We start from the raw sequence: 24,406 nt of genomic DNA, 5'->3' as shown, positions 1-24,406 counted from the left end.
GAAGGAACACTTTTTCTTTTTTTTTTTTTTTTTTTTTCAGGATGTGTCTCCAGGATATATATCCTAAACAGATGAGAGTGCCTATAAAAATCGCAGTGACGTATAATGGGAGAATATAATAATACATAATTTGGAGAAGAAAAGGCTCTAGGGAGACTTCATTGTGGCCTTCCAGCACTTGAGGCAAGCGTATAAACAGGAGGGGGAATAATTGTTTACATGAGTTGATAGTGATAGGACAAGGGGGAATGGTTTTAAACTGAGACAGGGGAGGTTTAGGTTAGATATGAGGAGGAATTTTTTCACTCAGAGGGTGGTGACGCACTGGAACAAGTTGCCGAGAGATGCTGTAGATGCACCACCCCTGGAGGTATTCAAGGCCAGGCTGGATGTGGCTCTGGGCAGCCTGGTCTAGTGGTTGGCAACCCTGCCCATGGCAGGGGGGTTGAAACTAGATGATTTTTGCGGTCCTTTTAAACCCGGGCCATTCTATGATATGATTCTATGACAATAATTTAGTTTGGAAGGGACCTCTGGATATCATCTGATCCAAGCCTCACCCAAAACATAGCCAACTTCCAAGTTAAATCCAGCTCCAAGTTTAAACTAGGCTACCTGGGGAAGCATCTGAGTCAATTTTCCATTGATTCTTCAGCCTCTTCTTCCCAACCAGCCCTGCAGAAAACACTAGAGGTTCAACTGCCTCCTTGACTTTTGTCCTTCCAGCTGTTTAACACATTTCTCACATACACATCTCATTCTACATCATCCTTCAGAGCTGCCTACATTTCTGGTCTTTAGTAAAACACAGTACTTAATTAATGTGGTCTGGATCAGACAGATACGCCAACAGACTCTTTCAGTACAGCTGTTTGGTCTAAGTACATAAATATATATAACCACAGGTGGCTATAGGAACAGGTAGTTTGTGATCTTAGACTGTGTAAAAACTGCAAATAGTTCCTTCCCTAGTGTTATTGCTTCCCAGGCAGTGCATACTAAATGCTTCGAGACACCCACTCTATTTTTATTCTTCTATGCTGTCCAATTTACTCCAGGATGGATATGCACATTATAGATGGGTGGCCATCAGGGCATAGCATCCAACTGGTAATGCTCTAGCAGTCCTCTGCTACCAGACTGCATGCTCTCTGCAGTCGCTGTCCACTCTTTCACTAACTACATTTCAGCTTCACCTCTGCAGAAGTATATCGCCAGAAGGTTTCCATTCACCTCCCCACCTCTGATCCTTTGGTTCTCACTTTTTTTTTTTTTTTTTTTATACTGGAAGAAAAGGAAGGAATAAATTGCTTACAAATAAAAACGTTCAGTTAAGAAAGCCCCACAGAGAGTGCACTCAGTGGGAGCAGCTCCCCTAGTAATCTATCTGCAGTAACGGAAGAAAACAAAAGTAGCAGCTGCTGACTCTTTTCTGATGGTCACTAACAAGCTCCATTCCATCTCTTTCAGAGACAGGTGCAAATTAACCCCAATTACCTGTACAGAAATGGCAGAGGAGCTGCTTTTAGTGGAGGGTAGAATTTGAAAGTAGAAATGCACCTGTGGTTCAATTCCTCTCGATGGAAATTAACAGGGACTATGTGTCTGCAATGAGTGCAATGTTCATGAGCTCGTTAATCTCATTACAATTATTTCTAAAGGTGGATGAATTTTTCTGATAGATGAATGTGTATAAGTAAAAACTTTCTTTGGACATATACTGATGAAGTTAGTGTTAGAAACATGAGAAATGGTTGCATGCAAATTGCTGGCATGATTTTGCCCAATAGGAATGTTTATTATATTATTCTCCTATATCAGCTAGCTAGGATGTGTGTGTCTGCATGTGTGTGCATATGAACAATTCAGTTATTTTGTAAAGATTCTCTAGTCAAAACCAGAACAATTAATATCTATGCACTATTTGTGCCAACACTGAAAGAGAAACAGAAGCTCTGAGTATCCTTATTGATTCCTGCAGTGTTTGGTCAATATGACCTTGTGAAACATTCTCTGCAAATCATAGAATATATTCTATGCAATAAGTGAAACTTGCTTGATTTCTACGAATACTTGAATATTACCTTTTTAATGTGTGCCAGTTACCATCTGTACTTGCTGCAAAAATCATTTCCTTAGGAACTGTTGGAGCATGTCCAGAGGAAGGTCATAAAAATGATCTAAGGGATGGAACGCCTTCCCTATGAGGACAGGCTAAGAGAGCTGGGGGTGTTCAGCCTGAAGAAGAGAAGGCTCCAGGGAGATCTGTAAGTGGCCTTTCAATATCTAAAGAAGGACTATAAAAAAGAAGGGGACAGACTCTTCAGCAGAGTCTGTTGTGATAGGACAAAGGGAAATAGTTTCAAAATAAAGGAGAGGAGATTTAGATTGAATATAAGGAAGAAATTTACAATAATGGTAGTGAGGCTCTGGAACAGGTTGCCTACTAATCTCTGTAGACAGAATATTTTCACTGAATCAGTAGCCTAAACGCTTCTAGGCCAAATTGCCTTCAGCACTTATTCAATGCTGAATTCAGCTACTTTGTACCTGATGTCAGAGAGAGAAATCAATAAAACTTGCACTACTAGGAACAGATGAAATATGAACAGAAGATCCTTTCTGTGCTTAAGAATAAGTCACACAAATATCTGAGGAGCCGGAAATATTGTGTGAGTAAGAGAAGTCTAAAAGAATTTCCTGGCTACTGTTTATTCAACAAATATAAAAATAATAGGTTGTGTTTTAAAGGAGCAAAATATGAGACAGACTGACATATGGTGATGATGTTATAGCCTGAAGCTCTAATCCTAGAATTATGGTAGGGAAACCCTGAAATTGGAGTGTCTTTTTTATTCTTCCAACTCCAATAATTTACCTCTAAAGTTCATGTAGTATGGTGATTTTTGCATGAGTAGAAGTCTCCAAAGGCCTTACTTTCCATGCTGCTGTCTCACAATGTCTTTTGCAGGCTTGGTCTGGAAATTTGCAGCACCCAGTTCTTCCATGGTTTCATTGCTAAAAGTTTGGTTTGCTGGTGGACAGCTGTAATCGTCTAACAATTTGGAGAAGAGCTGTATGTGCTTATTGCACTGAAAAAAAGCTATCTTTATGTATCTGCTTTGTTGCTGGCTGTATATCTTTGTAAAATACAGTGCTGACAACTTTAGAGAGTGGTGCTTTTGGAAAGACAGTAGTAGTTGAAAGGCTGAATGAGTAGTTACATTTCTGTTTTCAGAAAGTTTAATTTGCAGGAAACAGCCTAAAATTTCCAAAGTAACCTGAGAACATTAGTATGGTTCTGTTTTCTTTTTGTGTTTATCAGTCTGCTTGTTTGTTTGTTTGTTTTGTGTGTGAGTCCAGTTTGATATGTCTTAAAGTGGGCTTGTTCTCAAAGAGGGACGGCTCAGCCCATGCTGGGATAAAATACAACAAGACTCCTTTCATCCTTCAAATCAGATGCTCACAAATTCATTCATCTCAAATTACATCTCTTCTTTTTTTTTGGATAAGGTCAAGAATCTCATAAATCTTGAAACTGGCTTGGCTAATTTCATTGAAGCTGAATGTAGAAGATATGTGTCACTTGGCTCATTAGGAAAAGCAAAAGAAAACCTTTGTTGCCATTTGGCTGAGTAAGAAATACCATTCATGATGTTGAAGAAAAATACCTTGGGTAGGAATGGAGCAGTCTTGCCAGCTTTCACAATATTGTATGAGACTTCTGAAATGCTCAGCTATGCCAGCACATCATTTTCTTGTGAAATTCACCTACATTGGGAAATGGAGGAGAAGGAAAGGCAAAGAGGAAGAAAGATGAGGCAAAGTATGGAAAGAAAGGCATGGAAAGATAGAGTATTGATATGGATAAAAAAAAAAATAAAGCTTACATGCTAAAAATAACTCTAAGCAAAAAATACCAGCATGTATTATTTTACAAATATATTCTATTTGCTCCCATTTTTTTCCTATTTTTTTTATAATTAATGAATTCCTGATTATTTTTTCTCTCTGTGTTTAACAGTATTTAAAATCTAAAACTAATAGACCAACTAGAACCCATCAAATAAACTTCAAGAAGAGTTTCAATTTGTAGGTTTTGAGATTTTTTCTTATCTACTTCCTCAAACTACTAAGAGATAATGAAAACTAAGGTCAATGAAGGGCTCTTAAGACATCTGAATCTGACAGAGGGTGTTACTTTTCAGACAAAGTAATAGGTTTCTCCAAGCCTTTCCAAAGACAGATGTTATTAGCACCCAAGTGGCTAGACAGTTGACAGCTAATTATGAGCTTTTTAACTCCTACAACTGACTAGACTAGCACATGCTAGTTATAACTTGTTTTGTTTTACAGTCCGATGCTTTTATTATTTACATGTGAAAAACAAAAGTGAAGAAACAACAACAACAAAAAACACCCAAGAACAACAGCAGCAAAAGCCATCACGAGACCTTAACTCTAATTTTTATTCTCCTTTCCCATTCTCATAGAGTTTTCTGCACTTAAAGTAAGAAGTAGAGTCTAGGTAAGATTTAACTTTAGGAAAGCATCCACTCTCTTCTATGAAATAATCTAAATGGCCATGTTTTTCCCCAGGATGAAAAACTTCTCTGTTTTAAAAGCCTCAATAATATGTCTGAGCAAGCGTGATTGCAGGTCAGAGACAACGTAATGGAAATCAGAGCTGTACCAGAAGTACCATTTCATTGCTGCAAGTACTGTCTGATTAATAAGGAACTTAATATATTCCAGAAAAACCACGAGAATCACAGTTCTTGGATTCAAGATGAGATTGTAAAAGACCATTACAGTCATTTCAAACTAATGAGTAATAATAAATTGTTATGAGTAATTCCAGTATCAGAATTCTCTAGCTTCAGCACAAGTTATTTTTACTTTTTTGATATGTTAAAAAGTCCCTTTGACTTGCGGAATCAAATTTTACAACCGAGACGGTTATAAAGCAGGTATGTTTATTCAGCAAAGCGCATACACTGGGTGCAAGGTGGGTAATCCCATCCTATCTTGCACACCAAAAACCAGAAAAGTTCCATATTTAAAGATCAAAAGTATACATATTAATTGCATTCCTAAAAGAGGGAGGGACTATTACAATTAATTCCGAGAAATCATTAATACATGCTCCACCCCAGAGTCACACCCCTTGAGCATGTGTAGTGCCTCCTGGTGATCATCTTTGGGGATCGTGGTGATGAAGGCTGTATCTTTTCCTCACTGTGTACTCTTGACCTTGGCACGGTTGAGGAGGGGGATCTGGCTTCAGCTGGTTGCTGGGAGCAGCAATCAGGGGGATAGTGGTTAAAAATAAGTTGAACATGAGCCAGCAGTGTGCTCTGGCAGCCATAAGGGCCAGCCATACCCTGGGGTGCATAGGACCCAGCACTACCACTGGGCGAGGGGAGGCGTTATCCCGCAATGCTCTGTGCTGTGTGGCCTCACCTCCAGCACTGGGTGTGGTTCTGGGTGCCACAATATAAGAGGGACATAAAACTACTAGGGAGCATCCAAAGGAGGACTACAAAGATAGCAAAGAGTCTAGAGGGCAAAGTGTATGAGGAGCAGCTGAGGTCCTTTGGTTTGTTCAGCCCAGAGCAGTGGAGGCTAAGGGGAGGCCTCATGGTGGCCTGCAGCTCCTCACGGGGAGAGGAGCTCTGCTCTCTGATGACTGCGACAGGGCTCAAGGGAATGGCATGGAGCCATCAAGGGAGGGTCAAGGTGGGGGTTAGGGAAAGGTTCTGCACCAGAGGGCTTTGGGCATGGAACAGGCTGCCCAGGTCAGTGGGCAAGGCCCTGAGCTGCTGGAGTTCAAAGAACATTTGGACAACAGTCTCAGACATGGGGTTTGAATGCTGGGTGTTGCTGTATAGAGTCAGAAGTTGGACTCAGCACTGCCTGTGGATCCCTTCCAACTCACGATATCATATGATTCTTCTGCTAAATTTAAAAAGTGCCCTCAACTCCTATTTGATGTTGGTGGCCATAGAATATTTCATTAATATGTTTAGACTTTTGACCAAATGCAAATTCTTTCTCTCTGTTTATATAAATAGTTCTTAATTTCGCTGTTTATTTCATTGTTATTATTTTCCCGGTCAAATGAGTATTCTTTATAATGGAATGTCTTCAAAATTATGGAAGAGTTAATTATCTTGACAAGTAATTCTAACTCTTCAAGATTCCCAGTTACTATTTTACATTTTATATGAATCGATATTTCTCTCCTACTTGATTTTGTTTATTTCATTTTACTTGAAGGCATTAAACTTTTTAAAATTCTAAGAAATTAGGTTCTGGTGATATGAACTGTTTGCTCAAACACCTTCTGCATCCTTGAGTCTGTATAAGACTTTAAATTTTAGTATTTTACTTGTCAGTGCATAGATATCTAAAAGGCATAATTTCTTATTTGCTTATACTAAATTACACTAGCTGGTTCTTGAGCTATTAACAGATTAACTTGTATATCTGTTATATGTTACATAATATATTATTACAGATAATTTTAATCATAACACTGTTGGGAATTTTGCTACTTAAAAATATATCATCTCTAGAGATTGATAAATAAATGGAAAGAACCCTCAGCTGAATTTATTATTTGGGCAAAGTAACAGAAAACAACACTCTAGAAAGAGAATTTCACTTCAAATATTATTTTTCTTTAAAAAAAATGATTATGAGTATAGGCAACTATATATAACATTATATATGTTAATGAATATTAACAAAAATGCAAAACTTTGCTTCTGTTGATGTCTTTATTATCTAGGGCATCTTACTCTGGGGAGAAAAGGCAGATGTCACATAAAATCCCTTCAGAAATAAAGCCTAGTACATATCAGCTAAGTAAATTGTAGCTAATTAAAAGAAGTAAATTAAATTTGTATTTTTTTTTTTCAAGCCCTTAACCTAACCAACTCAGAGTGGCTAATGTCTATATAATGGACTCTTCCTACCCTCAAATAGAGGACTGTACCTAAGCCACCTATTGAAAAGGGTTTCTTGTTGCAATGAATGTTTTATTATCCAGAATGGAGTTGGGAATGTTTTGAGAAACACCTTGTAAACTTGAGAAAGGGTTGTGACTGGGTCTTACCCAGCAGGTTCCCAGTGTGGGCAATCCTGTTCCAGCACCCAAGATCACACTGCATGAAAAACAGTGTTTCATTTGCAGGTTTACCTGTTCCTGTAGAAAAATATATTCCTGCACATCAATTTCATTTCAAGCTCACAAATATCTCCCCCAGAAGATGCTCATGGGATGTTCACTGCTGTTAACAAACAAGTGATTTAGATGGAAATAAGATTAGGAAGTAGAATAAGAATGGGAAAAAATCTCAAAAAAGACATGATCATTTCTAAGGTGTCTCCGTTTTACTTCTCTTCAGCCATTTGTGGAAAAAGAAATGATGAAACAGCTATTTTTGATGCCCTAATATGTGTTGTAAGACAATAGACATACTGTTTTTTCTCACAGAAGTAAACTCAATCATTAAAGAATGTAGTACAAATTTTACATCAACTTGCTGGCTGCATAGCAGCTGAGATGTAAGAGAGCTATTGACCTATTTATGATTTTCTCTAACTCATTATTTTGTCCATCTATCAGCCATATAAGGAAAAATAAATTCATGTCTGTAAATATCTTGAAATCTGTGAGAAAATTCAGAGTTTTGTCATTTTAAACATGCTTGTCATTACATCATCTTACATGTTAGAAGGAATATAGTCTCTGTGGCACATAATCTTACACACAGGTGAATGGAGTTAAATCCAGCTGGTGACCAGTCATGAGTGGTGCCAGGTCCTGCACTTTGACCACAACAACCCCAAGCAATGCTTTGGGAAGAGTGGCTGGAAGACTGAGTAGAGGAAATAGATCTGGGGGTATTGGTCGATGCTTGGCTGAACATGAGCCAGCAGTGTGCCCAGGTGGCCAAGAAAGCCAGTGGCATCCTGGCTTGTATCAGAAATAATGTTGCCAGCAGGAGTAGGGAAGTGATCATCCCTCTGTGCTCAGCCCAGGTGAAGCTGCACCTTGAGAACTATGTTCAGTTCTGGGCCCCTCCCAACAGGACACTGAGGCCCTGGAGTGTGTTCAGAGAAGGGCAACAAAGCTGGTGAGAGCTCTAGAGCACAAGTCTTATGAGGAGCAGCTGAGGGAGCTGGAACTGGGGGAGAGGAGGCTCAGGGATGACCTTATTGCTCTCTACAGCTAACTGAAGGGAGGTTGTGGTGAAGTGGAGGTCAGCCTCTTCTCCCATGCAACTAATGATAGGACTAGAGGGAATGGCCTCAAGTTGCACTAGGGGAGATTCAGGCTGGACATTAGGTGCTGAAATGAGCTGCCTGGGGAGATGATGGAGTCACTGACCCTGGAGATATTCCAGAAATGTTTAGATGTTGTACTAAGGAACATGGTTTAGTAGGAAATATTGGTGATAGGTAGTCAGTTGGACTGGATGATCTTAGAGATCTTTTCCAACCTTGGTGATTCTGCGATTCTAAAAAAATTGGTGAACTTATGTTATTACTGTCCTTAGAGCAATCAGTTCTGCTGAGTCCCAAATTACACAACTGAGTTTCCAGAGTACTCATAATTATGATACTATTAATGTGAAAACTCAGTGATACACAAAAAAATGATATTAAAGTTATCTTTATTCTGACCAAATTTTCCTTCAGTTTATTTTGCAGCTAATCTTTTTTCATTATCATTATTACTAGGTTATATCTCTTTATTTTGCTTTAGACACAATTACCCTGAAAGTTATAATTTCATGATAAGTCAGCTCACTGCCCCCTAATATAATGACTGTGTAGCCATTAACTGATTTCCTTTGGATGCTCTTAGTATTTTTAAAGATAAACATGTTTTTACCTGTTTGTGGTCGTGCAACTCTCCAGAAATCCAAAGAGAAACCTATCTCTGTAGGTCAAATGGCAGATTTCATTTTCACATTCAGCAATCCCACAAGTAAATCAAGGTTTCGTGAATGAAATGGTGACATTTTGTCATGATTCCTAAGGAATGGAGAAGAAATTGAATGTAAAATCAGTGTAACCCCCAGGTGAACATAGCCTTATGTTTATGCAACTATTCCACTGACTGTTAACTAAGTTATGATTATGGGTTTTTAGGAAACATCAACTGTTTCAAAATTTAAGACCAGTGCTGATACATTTTATGGGATAACCTAATCACACAGGATTGAATTATCTGCTGAACAAATATATCATGGAGCAGTGAAGAATGCACCTGTTTTTAATATTTCTCTTTGGTGTGCTGGGATGTCACAATTAGTATCATAGTCTGGATTCGGATAGGCATCACACTCATCACAATCTACAATCATTTACATTATATGTTGGCATGATACTTAATGATCCATGTCAGCAAGCATGTTATAGGTGTGTTTAGGTAATATACATACATGAAATTTGACATTCCAGGTCTCTAAGAGTTCCCATTTAAAATCTGGAGAGAAATAACAGTCAGATAAAGAAAATAATAGTGGAATGAACAAAATAATAATGAACAGACTTTTAATGAATGTCTGTCACAACACATCAGCTGCTATCTTATTGACCATGTAGCCAAAGGGCTGATACTTGAACTACTTATCCTCCAGAACAAAGTTAATAAACTGAGCATTTATAGGGTCAGGACCCCTTGCTCGCATTCTTTTACAACTGTCTTGGGAGCTATGGATTCCATGGGGTTCATGTTTTCAGCAAATTTCCATGACTTTCAACATATTGAGATGTTTGTGTGTGGCTGGATGTGAAAGTAATCAGCTGTGCTAACTTCACTAAGAATCCTTGAGTGCTGCCAAATTAAACTCCAGGCTGAACAGACAGTTGATAGAAGTAATTCAGCCACAAAATTCCCTGGTAAAATTGTTCAGATTTTAGTTATGTTCATATATTAAGTATTTAGCTCCTTTGTTTCTGGTGCCATAAATAACCACAAGAACTACCTTTCTTCCATAAGAAAGGATGAAAGAAGGTACTTAAGAACTATGAAATTCATCAGGATTTCTTATGTCTCTCCTTCATGTGACAACTATCATTTTTGAGGGGGATTGCTCTTCTCACAGAATGTCTGTAGTAAAATAGGATTTATTTTTCCTTTAAAAGAATGTTAATGACACTCCTTTTTTCAGTATGTTCCCATTAATTTTATGAATCACCCAGAATATTAGAAAAAACAATACTTCTGATTTATCTATTAGTTAGTCTTTGTGACAGGAAGAATAATTTGTATATGATATTATTTTGTACATTACTCCACAGCAGTATCGCTCAGGACAGATTCAGTTTGGTATCGTGAAGTGAAAAGCTCTATATTTTGCCACTGCAAAGAGCTGAGTATTTTAATACTCAGATAACTCTAAATGAACAAAGGTTGAATTAATGTCCCTTAATTTTTGTTTTCTTAAAATTTAAGAATGCAATTTAAGGTAGTTAACTCACTTTATAGTAATAAACAGAGATCCTCAAAAAGCATTTGTTTTGGAACACATTAGGTATTTATTTTAAATTACAAATTGATCTGATTTACTGTCCAGAGATGCCTATTGCATTAAAGGACTATAAGGTTTGAGTTGGACTTGAAATTAACTTTTATATTTGATTGGGCAGATGAATCCCTCAGCACCAGTTGGTATGCTTTTGTTCTGGGTGAGACTATTTTTGAACTATAAGCCAATGGGTACCTTAGGAAAGACTTGTTATTACAGATGCTTTCATAGAATCATAGAATCATAGAATGGATTGGGTTGGAAAGGGACCCCATGGATCATCAAGTTCCAACCCCCCTGCCACAGGCAGGGCCACCAACCTCTAGATCTGGTAGTTGACCAGGTTGCCCAAGGCTCCATCCAACCTGGTCTTGAACACCGACAGGGATGGGACATCTGCAGCCTCTCTGGGCAGCCTGTTCTGGCACCTCACCACTCTCTCTGTGAAGAACTTCAAACTGACATATAACCCAAACCTTCTGTCCTTGAGCTTAGCTCTTATTCCTGTTCCTATCTGTATCCTTGCTTTATAATTATTCTTTCAGTGAGGTAGTAGTAATGGATCCAGAATATATTCTTGCCGTGTAATATTATGGATGTACGTTTGGTCTTCTGAGATTCATTTCTCATACTAGGAAAACTGAAGTAGTATGAGTCGAAAAAATCTACTTTTATGTCTGAACCATTATTCAATACAGAATCAATTTTTTTCCTCTCACAAAATGCAGCTCCATCAAATATGAGTTATAATTTTTTAGTCCTTCAGGGCTAGGTTAAATGGGGCGCTGGGCAACCGGATCTAGTGGCTGGCACCTCTGCCCATAGCAGAAGGTTGGAACTAGATGATCTTTAAGGTCCCTTCCAAACCAAGACATTCTATGATTCTATGTTTCTGTGATTCTGTGATTCCATGATTCTATGATTCAATGACTGAAACTTCCAAATTAAGTAACATCAGGAGATAAAATACCAAATCAAATCTCACTTGGTTGCCACTCCTTCAGCCCATTTACCCATTGAATCTGTCTGGGGACGGGCAAGATAAAGCATTCCTTAATGTTGTGCTACAGTGTTTTCTGTGCCTGAAGGAATGTCATGTGTCCAATGTTATTGCTAGTTATTACTACTACAAAGCAAAACTCCTCTCTCTTTGGCATAGTGTGGTTCTTTTGGTTTGACAGACAGAGCGAATCTTCTGAAATCTGACTTGATGCAGCAGTTAACACTGTAAAAATTTTATTTATTTTTATACTCAATGTGCTGTTTGTGATACGTAAAATTTGCTGCTGTATCACTGAGCCAATAAAACAGAAATTCCATAACCTAATCATTTTTTGTATTACTCATTAATTCCACATAGTAAATGGGAGTAATAATGTGCTTCTGATGGAACCTCGCAGAAACACAGTGAAAATTTATTGTTATAAGCTGCAAACAATGTCAGAGACACATAGCTTTAGTCAAATTAGGCATGCTGGGTGATCGAAACTTGAAAAAAAACCAAGAAAGTGGAAACAGAATCTAATAAGGATTTCTCCCATTGCACTTTAAATTATTTATTGTCCTGTTTTTTAGCCCAATATCCCTCCCAGCTCCCTTACAAACAGTCTGACAAAATTTATTTCATGTAGGTTTGTTTTACATCTTCTTGCAGTGCTTATTGCCAAGGAGCGACAATAAAAAGTAGATGTCCAGATAACTGCATTTTGATTAAGAGGTTAGAAGTATATGGATCTTAAGAACTGGCAATAGGAAAGAGGGCCACGTTGTAACGGAAACTGAGATCCTTTTATTCTCTTCTCTTCCTATGTCTCCTAGTTTTGGCTTGTGGTTCAAAGTTTAGATTCATAATTGTTCAAATTCCTTGTCCAAGCAAGTTCACAAAGTGTGTGTTTGGAAGAAGTATGCAAGCCTGAAGTGATGTACAAAGTCCAACTACATGGAATTGTAGGCTCTTCTGGCTTTAGATTTTGTTCTTTTATTGAATGAGCAGGATCAGCAAGAGGAAAGCCTACTCAAGGATATGTTGCTAGGGTAGCCAGGATCTTGGAAAACAGTTATCACAGGGGGTTTGATTATGTCTCAGGATTTGGCTGGATATCAATGAATCTAAGATTTGGGTTTTTATCATGGTTATGTGTTCAGTCCTAAACAATTGAAACTTTGAAACTTCAACCATTTCTCTTGGCAACGTTATGTTGTCAATCAGCAACAAGATACCACTGAGAAGGAAGATGCTTTGAGCTTGTTATCTTCTATGTGATTGAGTTTATTGACTGCACTGGTGCTGACCCTTATCCCAAGGTAAAAGGAAAGCAAGAAACTGGAGGAAGAATGAAAAAGAGAAGGACTGAAAATAACATAATGGGAGAAAGGAAGAAATTATGATAGAAAGATGACCATGAAAAAGATGTTCTATTTTTTTCTGATTGAATGTGAGGTTTACCATATGGGCTTCTTTGATAAGAACAGTCATAGCACTGGTGATTAGGTCAAAAGTATCCTTACCTCAGAAAGTGCTTTAAAATGTGTTTTCATCATAAATACATGAAGAAAGTATTTTCTGTTTCTGAGCTACACACAAACATTAATACCTGGTGAATGGAATATTGATCTCATCTCCCTGGTCTTTTTGGCTCACATACTGAACTGCTGCCCCTGGTAATTTAAAATTCAGAAAGGGAAGCAAAAGTGACATAACAGTAGCAGACTCTGTTCTGATACTGAAATTGGATTAGCATGCTATCCTTACATAAATCTGTAAAGATAACATGCTTGCAAACTGACATTTTGAGGAGAGTTTGGAGTTTTTTAACTGTCATCATCCTTAGTCCTAAGAAATCTCCAATTTCCTATATTGTATGAAGTCCCACTGCAAGTTTTTATTCACATATTGCATTTTATTTTTTTATCTAAGCTGTGAGGCATTAGAAAAGTATGATAAAGTATTTTTATGATAGTATTTACTTAAGACCAGCTGCTTTTCTTAGGTTTTTATGTTTAGTTACTTCTTTGTCTGGTTTATCCTTCCTTGGTACAAGTAATTGCTGTATTTTAAGAGTACAATGTTAAGAAAAATTGAAATGGGTACTGATTTCATACATTTTCTTGGATTATTAATTCTTTCTTGCCAAAAAGATTGTATTGCTTTAGTGACAATTCTTTTTCATGCAGTTTTTCAGTTGCACTGAAAACTGCCGCATTACTGTTTTTTTTTTAACAACTTTAAAATTCAGAATATCTGTCTCCTAGTTCTGTTTTCCTGTACTATGAAAACGTAAAGACTTCCTTTCAAAATGCAAGGACAAATCTGCAAATTTAGTAAAAGAATACCTCAGCACGTAAGTAATCCCACTGAAGTTTCGATGTACTCTTAAATTCTATACTTTTACTAAAGATTCTGGGTAAGTTAAAATAAAAAATTTCTTAGATGCACTAAAAGGTACTGGATGCAATATCTCAGAAGTATAGTAAGCAACTCATATTGCTTTGCAAGGAGATTCGTTGATCTTTAGAGACCTTTGTTATTCTCATCTAAGGTGACAAGATACAGGACAATCTTGGCTTTAAAACAGATGGGAAGACAAAGCATTTTTCTCTGTGTATTTTAGGAAGATTCAGGGTATTGTATGCTATGGAAAAAAAGCCCATAGACTCATATGGACTCTATCAATAGGTTATATTAAATTTCTTACAGATTACATGTCAGGAGAAGGAATTAAATATGATGAGAAGTAGTATATATTTATGGGATTTATATGACTTTTATGCAAACTCACCCTGAAAGGTTAGGGTAGGAACTCTTAAATAACTTTATGTGAACTGGAAGCCATCAGTAAAGTAGCTAGCAGCAATACTTTTAAAGGATGTTTGCTGATTGACAGTCACAATGCTAGTACAAGATTTATATATACATTAAGCAAAACTAGTAGTACTAACATGAGGCTGTAAAAACATCTTGGCATTCATAATTGTAAAAACTGTAGGCAACTCAGCTGAAGTGGCTGAAAATATACATTAGAAGAATTGTAGCAGCTAAAAAATAAGCAGTGCCTTTTTAAAAGAACAGCTTTCAATAAAAAGCTGCAATTGCAAAATACTTAAATCTGTTTATAATTCCCTGACCTATAAAGTGGCAATAATAAATGACATGCAAAGGATTTTTCTCTTATTCCTATAGTTTTTGGCAAACAAATAGCTATAATGACTTTTCCAGGGCTATGTCTTTAAAAAAATCTTGTTAAATCGTATTTACACTACAGCTGGAGTTCCTCTGTGTAAATGCTTTACTGTTTAAACAGACTAATGCTCAGTTTGGTTGTGATTCATACTGAGAATTAAGAGGGAAAAAAAAGCTTTAATGAATTCCTGATATTTAAAGGATTAAAAAACAGCCCTTGCTGGGACTGTAAAAGACTAGAGAGCTTTAGAATTTCAATTTCTAAACCTTTTTGTATGTCTCTTGCTGACAGAAAACAACCACATACTGTAACCAGACCAACAGGAGAATTAAAAAAAAAAAAAGAGAATAAAACCCAAGTAAGAAGAAAAAGAAATGAGTAAGAATTTCTAGAAAACCCTTAGAAAACATTGTGCTTCTGGATTCTCTTAAATGTCTTCATCCTGACCATAGTCTCTGGCAACACTGCAGCTGGACAGCAGGGGCAGGACAGCAGCAGAAGAAACATCTTGCACATCTGCAGGGACTTTTTCAGAGACACAGCTGACAGCAAGGTGCCTAGCTCACATTTGTTTTCAAAAAGCCTTCCAAGTATCTGAGGGTCTATAAGATAATTTCAATTAGCTAGAAAGCTAGCTGAGCAGAATAGCTATGATAGAAGCTGGGGAAAGCTAGAAAATGCTCTTTCCTGAGACTGTAGCAGGATTCAGATTGTCCAGAGGCTGAGGCTTAGCAGGCAGAAATCTCGAGAAAACTAGCTGGATTGGCAACTTAAACAGCAGCTGAGCTGCTTGTTTCCATTTGATATGTGCAAAAGCCTCAAAATACTTTCCTTTGTTTCAGCCATGTCCAGCTTTTCATGCTCAGCTACTCTTTACAAAGAACAAAATCCAGCAGCTCAAGACAGATTCACTGCCCTGCTCTACTCATGATAAATGGAAGAAATAACGTCTTTCAGATCCTTCATGGGAATTTTCCCTGAGGTGTGGTGCGTGCCTAGGATTAGCACAACTGGCTGTTATTCCTATTTGTGCAGACTCTCTGAAGCAGTGGTAGATCTGGACGGTAGGAAAGTGGCTGGAAAACAATGCTCTCTGCCTATCCCCAGCTGGCATTTTCTTCTGAAGGATCATTTGCCAGCTGTCACAAAGTTAGCTTCAATTACATTTCTTTTTGATTTGTATAAATAAATATGTATTTTTTTTTGGAAAAGCATGGATTATGTAGGAGAATTCAGTGAACTCACACATAAAAACAATTATGATTAGGAATAATTTCTGAATTGTAGATGCTATTGCAGAATTATCTCAACCTGTGTGTCTTTCAGATTCAAAGAAGGAAAAAAGAGAAAAGATAAAGAACATTTCTTCAGGACCTGGCTTCATCATTCAAATAAAACACTTTATCGTATCCTTCTGCACCAGCAATTTGCTTAAAGAGAACTGCAAAGTTCTTGAAGTGCTTTGTCCTAAGACCTAAATGTGAATTCATTGTGGCACTGCCAGTCATGTAGTGTTCAGTCTCCTGGTAGCTGTGTGAGGATGAGGTTTCTAACCTTGTACCTCTATGGCAGCTCATAGTGTAAGGCATAGCCACATGTTCCTGGGGAACACATATGGGTGGTGCAAAATCAGGTGGGTTAATTTAATCACTACTTAAACATTTGATCTATACCCATACAATTTATCAAACAGGTAGATACAGCTAATGGTATTAGGTGCCCCATGAATTCCCGTTCCAATATCTTCAATACCTTCTGATTAAAAGTCAAGGTAGCTACAACCTGATTCTTGACAGCAGCTAGAACAGGGAACACTGTCAGTGATGTGATGTATTAAGAAACAATTTTAATGGTCATCTCAAAAATTCTTTCATTCACTGAGCCATTGCATTTCTTTCTTTATAAATTATTTTGTTAAGATGCTCTATAATCCAAAAATTTTAAATGAATTTTATACACTAAACTAATGGTTTTTACTAAGAAATAAATGAGTGAAAACTTTTTGTGTTCCTCAATGTGTGGGATAATTTGGGGATTTGGAGTTTTTTAATTTACTCCATTATTATTTCTGGACATTCAACATTTAAAAATTAAATAAGATATTTTACTAAAGACCCAAGTTGTTCTGCCTGAGAAATTCACTTGCACTGTAGTCAGTGTGCTTAGTCTATGAATTATTACATAATTGAAAGTTAAGTTTGTAAATTACTTGCTTACTCTGGTGTAGACATATTAACATTCCTCAGCGCCACTGGAAAAGTGGAGCATGCACCCCACATGTGGTCCCAGAGAGCTCTTTGCACGGCTTCTCCTGCTGCTGGGAATGCAGCATATGTTTCTCCTGCACCTGCTGCTTTGCTGTCTCTCAGGGACATACTGTTGCTCTTACATCATCTGCTCCTAATCTGTTTTCAACATCTGCCAAAAACTCAAGGATACATACAAGCTTTTCTCTGGGGGGATGGAAGTGAATACACTTTCTATCACATGAAATAGGTGCTTGCGCACACGAATTTTTAAATAACATATGTGTTACCATATGTAGCTTCTTCTTGGGAGAACTATGAAATCAGATCTGGACTGGCATCAAGGTCTTGTTAATGGGAGTTTTTCCATTGATCCTGATGGATCCTGGATGAGGCTCCATGGGAGAAACCAGCCTATGTTCAGATGGTCTCTGATAAATAACAAAGGCATTTCCAAGGTGGTGCTGCCATTCACGTACAGTCTTCTCTGAGTCAGGAGAGCAGCTACTCCTGAAAGAAAGCTATGAAAAGAAGAAAAGAAAGAAACGAGGTGCAAAAGCAGCGTGGTAATATATCTGAAATTTACAAACTACTGCCAGATTTTTTGCCTTTCGCTGAAAGTAAAAGCAACTGCCATTGTTAGATTTAGTAGCTGTTTACAAGGGTATAGAGACTCAGATTTAGTCCTGTCCCTAGGCACTGCTACTTCCCCTAAAGTACGCACCATCCTAGAGCTGATGGTAAAAAATAAAATAGCTCCAGTAGCGCTGTGCATTTTCTTTATATCATATGGCCATGAGTACCTTACTGTGAATCAATTTGTTGGAGAAGTACTGATAAAGTATCTTTTGAAGGTACATATGAACATGCTGAATGACATAAACTGCTGTGAAAATAAGATATTAAGCACTCTGCAGAACTCTACAGGCAGCTGCCACTGCCCCATGTCAAGAGGCTCAGTGGAGGTCCACCCTCACTCTGCTCCAGGACAGAACAGAGAAGAGTGTTCTAAAGCATTAATTTTTTTTTTAATTAATATATATTTTTAATTCAGCTACCAATGAAAATCACCTTTCAAAGGACATTTTTCTGAAGGTTTTTTCTTTCTGGTTAAAACTCCTCTCAAAAATCACTGGGGAAAGCCTCCTACTCCTCCCCTCCCTCACCCCCCCCCCCCCCCCCCCCCCCAAAAAAAAAAAAAAAAGACTAAACAGAGAAATTCAGCTGTTGTTTTTAATGCACAGCACAGCAATTTTCAGGTTTTAATTGCATTTAATTGCATGCTAGGAGACAATCATAGGATTGGGAAGCACTCATTTAAAATACATTTGCCCCTTGAAATTATTGAGGCTAAAGATTACAGCTGCTTCTATCCGGTCATCTGAAGGGATGAGAGAACACTTAGATATTTTGATGGATATCCATGGTCCACATCTGTGTTGACGAGTATGTTCTATTTAAAGAGAAAACCTGTGTTCTCCTCACTCCTTTCTTCATGTAAAATCTTTCTGAGCTTTTAAAGCACAGTAGGATCCTAAGAACAGTACAGCTTGAGTTTATTTCAACTGCAGGACCGTTGCTTGTAGCACTCACTTTTAAACTGAGTAAAAATCAGCATAAATAGGTCTAATGGCATATCTTCATCTTTAATGTAATTAAACTGCTGTCAAAAAAGAAATAACCATGGGATTTTTTCTATTTGTGAGTGCTTGTGTTCATGGTTACATAGACACACTTGCCCACATTTTATACAAATCAAAAATATTTATGCATTTAAACACAAGTGAGTGCATACATGCGCCACTACATTCCATGAAAAATCAAATATGCCTTATAGAAAGGAGAAGTGTGATATAATGGTAGTTAGCAACAGAGAAAAGACAAATGATCAGAATGCTTCACTTGACAAAATATTTGCTTTAGACCAAGTGGATCCCAACCTTCCCCCTGCTTGTGCCACCACCAGCAACAGTGACAAAGAACATTTCCAGCAACATCCAGGCCAGCAGCAAGGAAAAATTCTTGCCAGAACACAAACTGCAGGAAACTTCTGAAGACGTGCTACTATGTTCTCTTGGTGCACATGGCGGGAATCCAAACTACAGTTTCAGCAATGCTCTAAAAAGTTACCTTCAAAGATTTCTCATGTATTAACTATGTAAAGATGAAATTTGTTCCAGATCTGATGCCGCAGGACATGAAACAGTCTCAGGCAGGTCAATAGATTCCTGGAATGGTAACTAAAAGAAAGCAGTGTACAAACAAAATATCTGAAATTAAAATGAGAAAGAAATTAACATGAATCTCTGGAGTTGTGGAACTGTAGTAGTTCTCCTATGCAAAAGCCCCTCTCTCTTGTATTTGCAGAAGGCCTGAATTTCCAAGAGATTCCAGAAATCCAGGATCTCATGGATGGAAATACCTCTGCATAGTGCCTCAAGAGTATTTTCTCCTGATCCCTCTTTTTCTCTAACATGTACCCACAGACATAGACACTGAAGCACTACTATACCCCTTTACAGAGAGCCAAGACTGGGTACCTTTAAACAAATTATCCTATTCAGCCCTAACTTAACTTCTTCTTTCCCACCTTTGTGGGGAAGAGGTGTCGTGCATAGTGTCACAAGAGGCTGCCTTTAAATCTATTACAGCATTTTAATACATGCCTAAAATCCCTCTGCAAATATTCTACAACCTTTAAAGTAGTTATTGAGGAAAATATACAAGGCTGCTATTGTGCTCTGTAATGTCCGTATTTCTGGCTGGTCTAAACACCAGCACTCTGGAAAGGAACATCATGTAAGAAAATTTGAAAACAGCAATGAGGAACACGGAGTTCCAAGCCTAACTATCTCCAAAAATACTTCTAAAGCTGCTTAGTATGAGGGAGAGTTAAAAGAATGAGTGAAGATGAGAGTGACTGGCTGGAGGAGTGAGTTTTTCCAGACAATTAAGAGAAATATAAATAGTGTTTGTTTGTTTTTCAAAGAAAAATCCCATTCAATATCTCAAAGCCAGACACCCTCATAAATGGACCCACATAAATCACTCTCCTCCTCTCTCCCTTCCTCTGCGCCGTGATCCAGCACCCTGCCCAGAGTGACAGACAGCTCTTCTCCTGTACGGCCTCTGAGCCATGTCTCTGCTGGAGCTGTTTGTCTGTGGTGATTCACCCCAGGATGTGAACCAGGAAAAGCAGGCTAAACTGTCTCTCCTGGTAATGGGGAGGGGGGGGGATGTGACCCACGTGTTCCCAAAGCCTGTATATGTCTTTTTCTCTCTGTAAAGGAGAAATAACTGCAGGGCTGTATTTCTGGGTTTCAAAAGACCACGGAATTTTAAACATCAGGGATGTTTTCAATAAACACTGTAGATGTTTGGCTCGTAACCTTGTTCGGATTATGCATTTCAGTCTGCATACTGAGGAAATCTGTCTCCACAACATATGTCAGCAACCTGAGCAACTTTGTCTGTAGTGGTGCATCTTGAAATCTGCTGCTCTCCCCTTTTCTTGCTGCTGGCACTCATCACTGTCACTTGCCTTAATTCACCAGGCAGGTGGCGCGTTGAGGGGAAGAGGAGTGGGCTGTCAAAGGGTTAGCATGGCACATGCACTTACGATGCATGACCTTTCTGGAGCAGGTTGTCCCATTTCTTTCCTTTGCCTGTGCTGAAGCATGACAGGACTCCTGATTTTTAAGAACTCAAACAAACAATGAAGGCAAAATTTTTTTGCTTATCCCCCAAAGTCCTTTTTCTCCCTCAGAAATGCTTTACAACAGCTCAGCTAAGACTGAAGTCTCCTCATTCTAATAATGAGGAACTATAGCAGGAACAATAGATAAGAAAAAAATAAAACAAAATAAAAACTGAGAATATTTATTCCATTACCTTCTCTGATCTCTCTGTACTGTAGCTGCTTCTAAGTTTATGACTCACTCTGATTGCTAAGAGCAGACTTCTTGTGCTGAATGTGCTAGCAACTCACTGTCCAAGAGCCTCCCACATTGCAATGTTAAAGCCCAGAAACTTAAAACTGTTGAATCTATGAGGGCTACTCAAAAAGTAATGCCTCCTATTTTCTATGTTGGCCCACAATGTCAGAGGTGGATGTTGGTGGTATGGCAGTAGAGGTTGAACCTTCCCACCAATATTCCATTACACTTTGTTGCTGTGTGACAGATGGCACCAGAGAGGCAGCCTGACAACACGACATCTGACATGGAAGTGCAGATGAGGCAATGGGTGTGAGTACAGTGAGGTGGTGGTGCGTTTCAGCAGTGTCAGCAGCGACAGAGGGTCATCAATGATGCATTTTCAGGAGGGTGGCAGGGAGGCTCTTGTTCATAGCTATAGCTAGTGGTGGTGACTGTGTTGAAAAATTGTTTAATAGCTGAGAATTTGCTCTATCAAATAGTGTTATTGTCCTCTTTGTATCTGTTGTAGTTTCCCTGGAAATAAATGGGAAGCATCACTTTCAGAGTGACCTACGTATGCTTATCAAGATATTGACAAAGAGTCAGCACTGGTGGGAAAAACATGATGTGTGTTATCTGCTAATGCTGAGGACAAACATTACTTTAGCAGCAAAACCTTTCAATAAGGTTGAAAAACACTTGATTGTTGAAAGGAATCTGATTTACAGGACACTTTGAAATTTAAAGAGATAATGTCAGATGACACGTTACTGGTTTTTCAGTGGGTAGCCCTGTTAACCTTTCACATAAAAAGATTTTAATTTTCAGATACTAGAAATTGACCTCGTTGTGTTTCTACTTTTGAGAACTGCATAAACAGATTTCAAAAAGTATTTTTTTTTCTGCATTTCAAGCTACTGAAAAGTTGCATGGCGTCTGACCAAGCTACAAAGATATTCCGGTTTTATGGTGGAAATACAGTGAAGTTGAGGCTTTGCGTACACCTCTCAGCCAGGGCTATTATTTATGTATCAGTAACATTAGTAAGATGTTATATAAGCAATCTAATTTTTTTTTTTTTTTGCAGTTTTGAAACTGCTATGCAAGGACAAGGTGACTTGAATGACCAGGGCATCCAAAATTAAAACGCTTGCCTTCATTCTTTTGTGTATCACCTGGCACCAAAGGTACAGACACTCAAAGTCTCATCTGCTTTTCATCTGGAGAGAGTGAATGACAGCACAGGACTAGTTAGTTGCAACTTGGAGAGAACATCCCCAGCCCCTCTCCATCATTGAATACAGGTATGCTACTGTATGACATGCTGGAGGGGAAAAGGAGCACATAAGCTGACTTTCAGAAGTACAAGGTTAACTTGATACACTTAACTATGAAAATTACAGAGTGATTCAGAGGGAGCTGCCAATTGCACAGGACAAAATCTGGAGTTTCTCCACTTTCACATTGTGGGAACTGAGTACAGACTTGGCAGATGACTGTACTTTCACAAACTGAAATGGAGCAGCTCTAAGCCCAACTCTGAAAACACTGTGTGAAGACTGGAAATTGCTAATTACTGCAATATATAAATAGATGGGCTTTCTTGCTGAAGTTTCAAGACAACAATAGAAGTGTAGTAGGCCTTGTTCCATTTCCCATCCTCATATAATTGTTAATATCACTGTCACATCTTTTCACTGTATTTTCTTTCTTTCTTAATTTGTTATTGCTCCCCAAGTACCCTTCTCATGGTGACTGACAGCCCCTGCAAATTTCACAACACTGATTAAAGGAGAGTGTGTGGTTTGCTGAGCACTATGGGCAGTTCTACACATAACTCAAAATCACTCTTACTTAGGGCTAGCTAACAGAACCTGCCAATTCTTAGCTTATAAAACCATAAAATACAGTTTATGTACATCACTACAACTGTTCTGTGTCTGGTAAATCCTGTTGATGTCTGTGGGTCTGTACCATTTAAATTCATTATCTCCCTAAACTGGAACTTATACAAATTCCAAGGACCAGTGCTCATGTCTGCTCACAGTGGATGTTTGGCATATATTTTACTCCGTATTGCTTTATGAAATTACATGCTGAGTTTCAAACCTTGTAAATATATTCCAGAATGAGCATCTGTCTCAGGAAAAGAATCTGACAGAATTTGACTATAGTTTTGGGGGAGGCAAATAACTGGCTAGCAGTACAAAGCAATGCCATAAATCAGTAGTGGTTGATTATACAGCAGATCTCCAGGTTTAATCTATGATTCATCTGAAATCTCTGCTTCCAAAACAGGAAGGAAGCTTTCTTGGTGATAAACAGAATGCGGCTCCTGATGTGCAAGAACAGGGAGAGATGATGAGGCTATGTTTGGGATCTCTTCCCCAGGAGGAAGTGGATGAGGGAGAAAAGGATAAATTCACTCAATTCACTGCATGCGAAGACAGCTCAGAACAGAGATGAGGGATGCCTCAACAGGAAAAGCATCTGTGGCTGCTGGTGTTGATCCCTGAGTAAAAGCAGAGCAGGAAGGCCTGTGTGAGCATCTACAAGCATGGGTTAAATACAACCACTCTGGACAGAAAAGTGAGGCGGAGGATATCCTCATAGCACAACTGTAACATAGTATATCAGAGAAGAACAAAGCTAGGGCTTGCTTTTAATGGATATGCAAAGATGACACTTCAAGTTCCATAAAACCACTCTTCCTGCTGTTGCGAAAAATGCTCTGGCACAGAGAGACTTTGGACTCAAAAATCCTCTTCATCAGCGGTGTTTTGGCCTTGTTGTGCACTTGGAGATTTTGTAAGAAAGGCCCTAGGGCTGTGTCTGTGTCAGTAATGGCCACAAACATTAATAAGCACCTGTTATCGTTTTATGATTTTTGGATACTGGTATTCCACATCATAACATCATGTAGTATATGTACCTGGTTCTCAGAAGAGAAGAACTACTACATTCCCCAGAGGACTTTGTGACCCTGTTAACCATTTTCCAGTCACAGGGAAAGATAAAAACTTGCAGATCATGAGACCTTTTTCTCTTTCCACCCGTCTCTTGTCCCAGCAGCATCTCTCTCCCCAGCCGTCTCACTGTCGGTATCAGAGTAAGGCCTACTTTAATTTTGGACATTCTCTCTCACTGTATTGGATTTATCAGCTTAAACTGTAATTATATTGTATTATATTGTGTTATTTTGCATTCCGAAATCTTATTTAGTAAATTAGTTTGTTTCTCCTCAGATTTTTGCTGCTGGTTTGTTCTCAGGCCCATCTCCCTACCATCTTTCCCTTTTTGCCTTTTCCCGGGCCGTGGGTCCGTGGGTCCCCCGCCCCATTTGTCACGGAACTGGGCCGAACACCCGTAAACCATCGACAGCACCCTTAGCTGACAAAATATTATAGCCACACAGAAACTGCTGGTTGAGAGTATGGTCTCTGGCCTGTGTAGCCGTGAAACCTCATCTATAAATAATTTAGGATTGTGCTTGTTGATCTATGTTGGAAAACAAG

At 38.4% G+C, this 24,406-nt stretch overlaps 1 long non-coding RNA gene across 11 annotated transcripts in view; it reads left to right on the top strand.

Annotated features, from left to right (window-relative positions):
* LOC110396242 overlaps positions 1 to 23,890 on the top strand; it is a 32,893-nt gene extending 9,003 nt beyond the window's left edge. For 2 of the 11 annotated variants that reach the window (XR_002436871.1, XR_002436874.1), the window contains exons 3-8: positions 2,140 to 2,267; positions 13,800 to 15,281; positions 15,571 to 16,134; positions 18,898 to 19,190; positions 21,979 to 22,195; positions 23,190 to 23,890. This is a non-coding gene — a long non-coding RNA (uncharacterized LOC110396242). Of the gene's footprint in view, positions 1 to 2,139; positions 2,268 to 8,231; positions 15,282 to 15,570; positions 16,135 to 18,897; positions 19,191 to 21,978; positions 22,196 to 23,189 lie in introns of those variants that run through there. The other 9 variants (XR_002436878.1, XR_002436879.1, XR_002436877.1 and 6 more) reach the window with 9 other exon arrangements.

Source organism: Numida meleagris, chromosome 3 (assembly GCF_002078875.1).
Source record: "Numida meleagris isolate 19003 breed g44 Domestic line chromosome 3, NumMel1.0, whole genome shotgun sequence".
NCBI lineage: Eukaryota > Metazoa > Chordata > Aves > Galliformes > Numididae > Numida > Numida meleagris.
The sequence above is the reverse complement of the archived record's forward strand: the minus strand, read 5'-3'. Positions and strand labels throughout refer to the sequence as shown.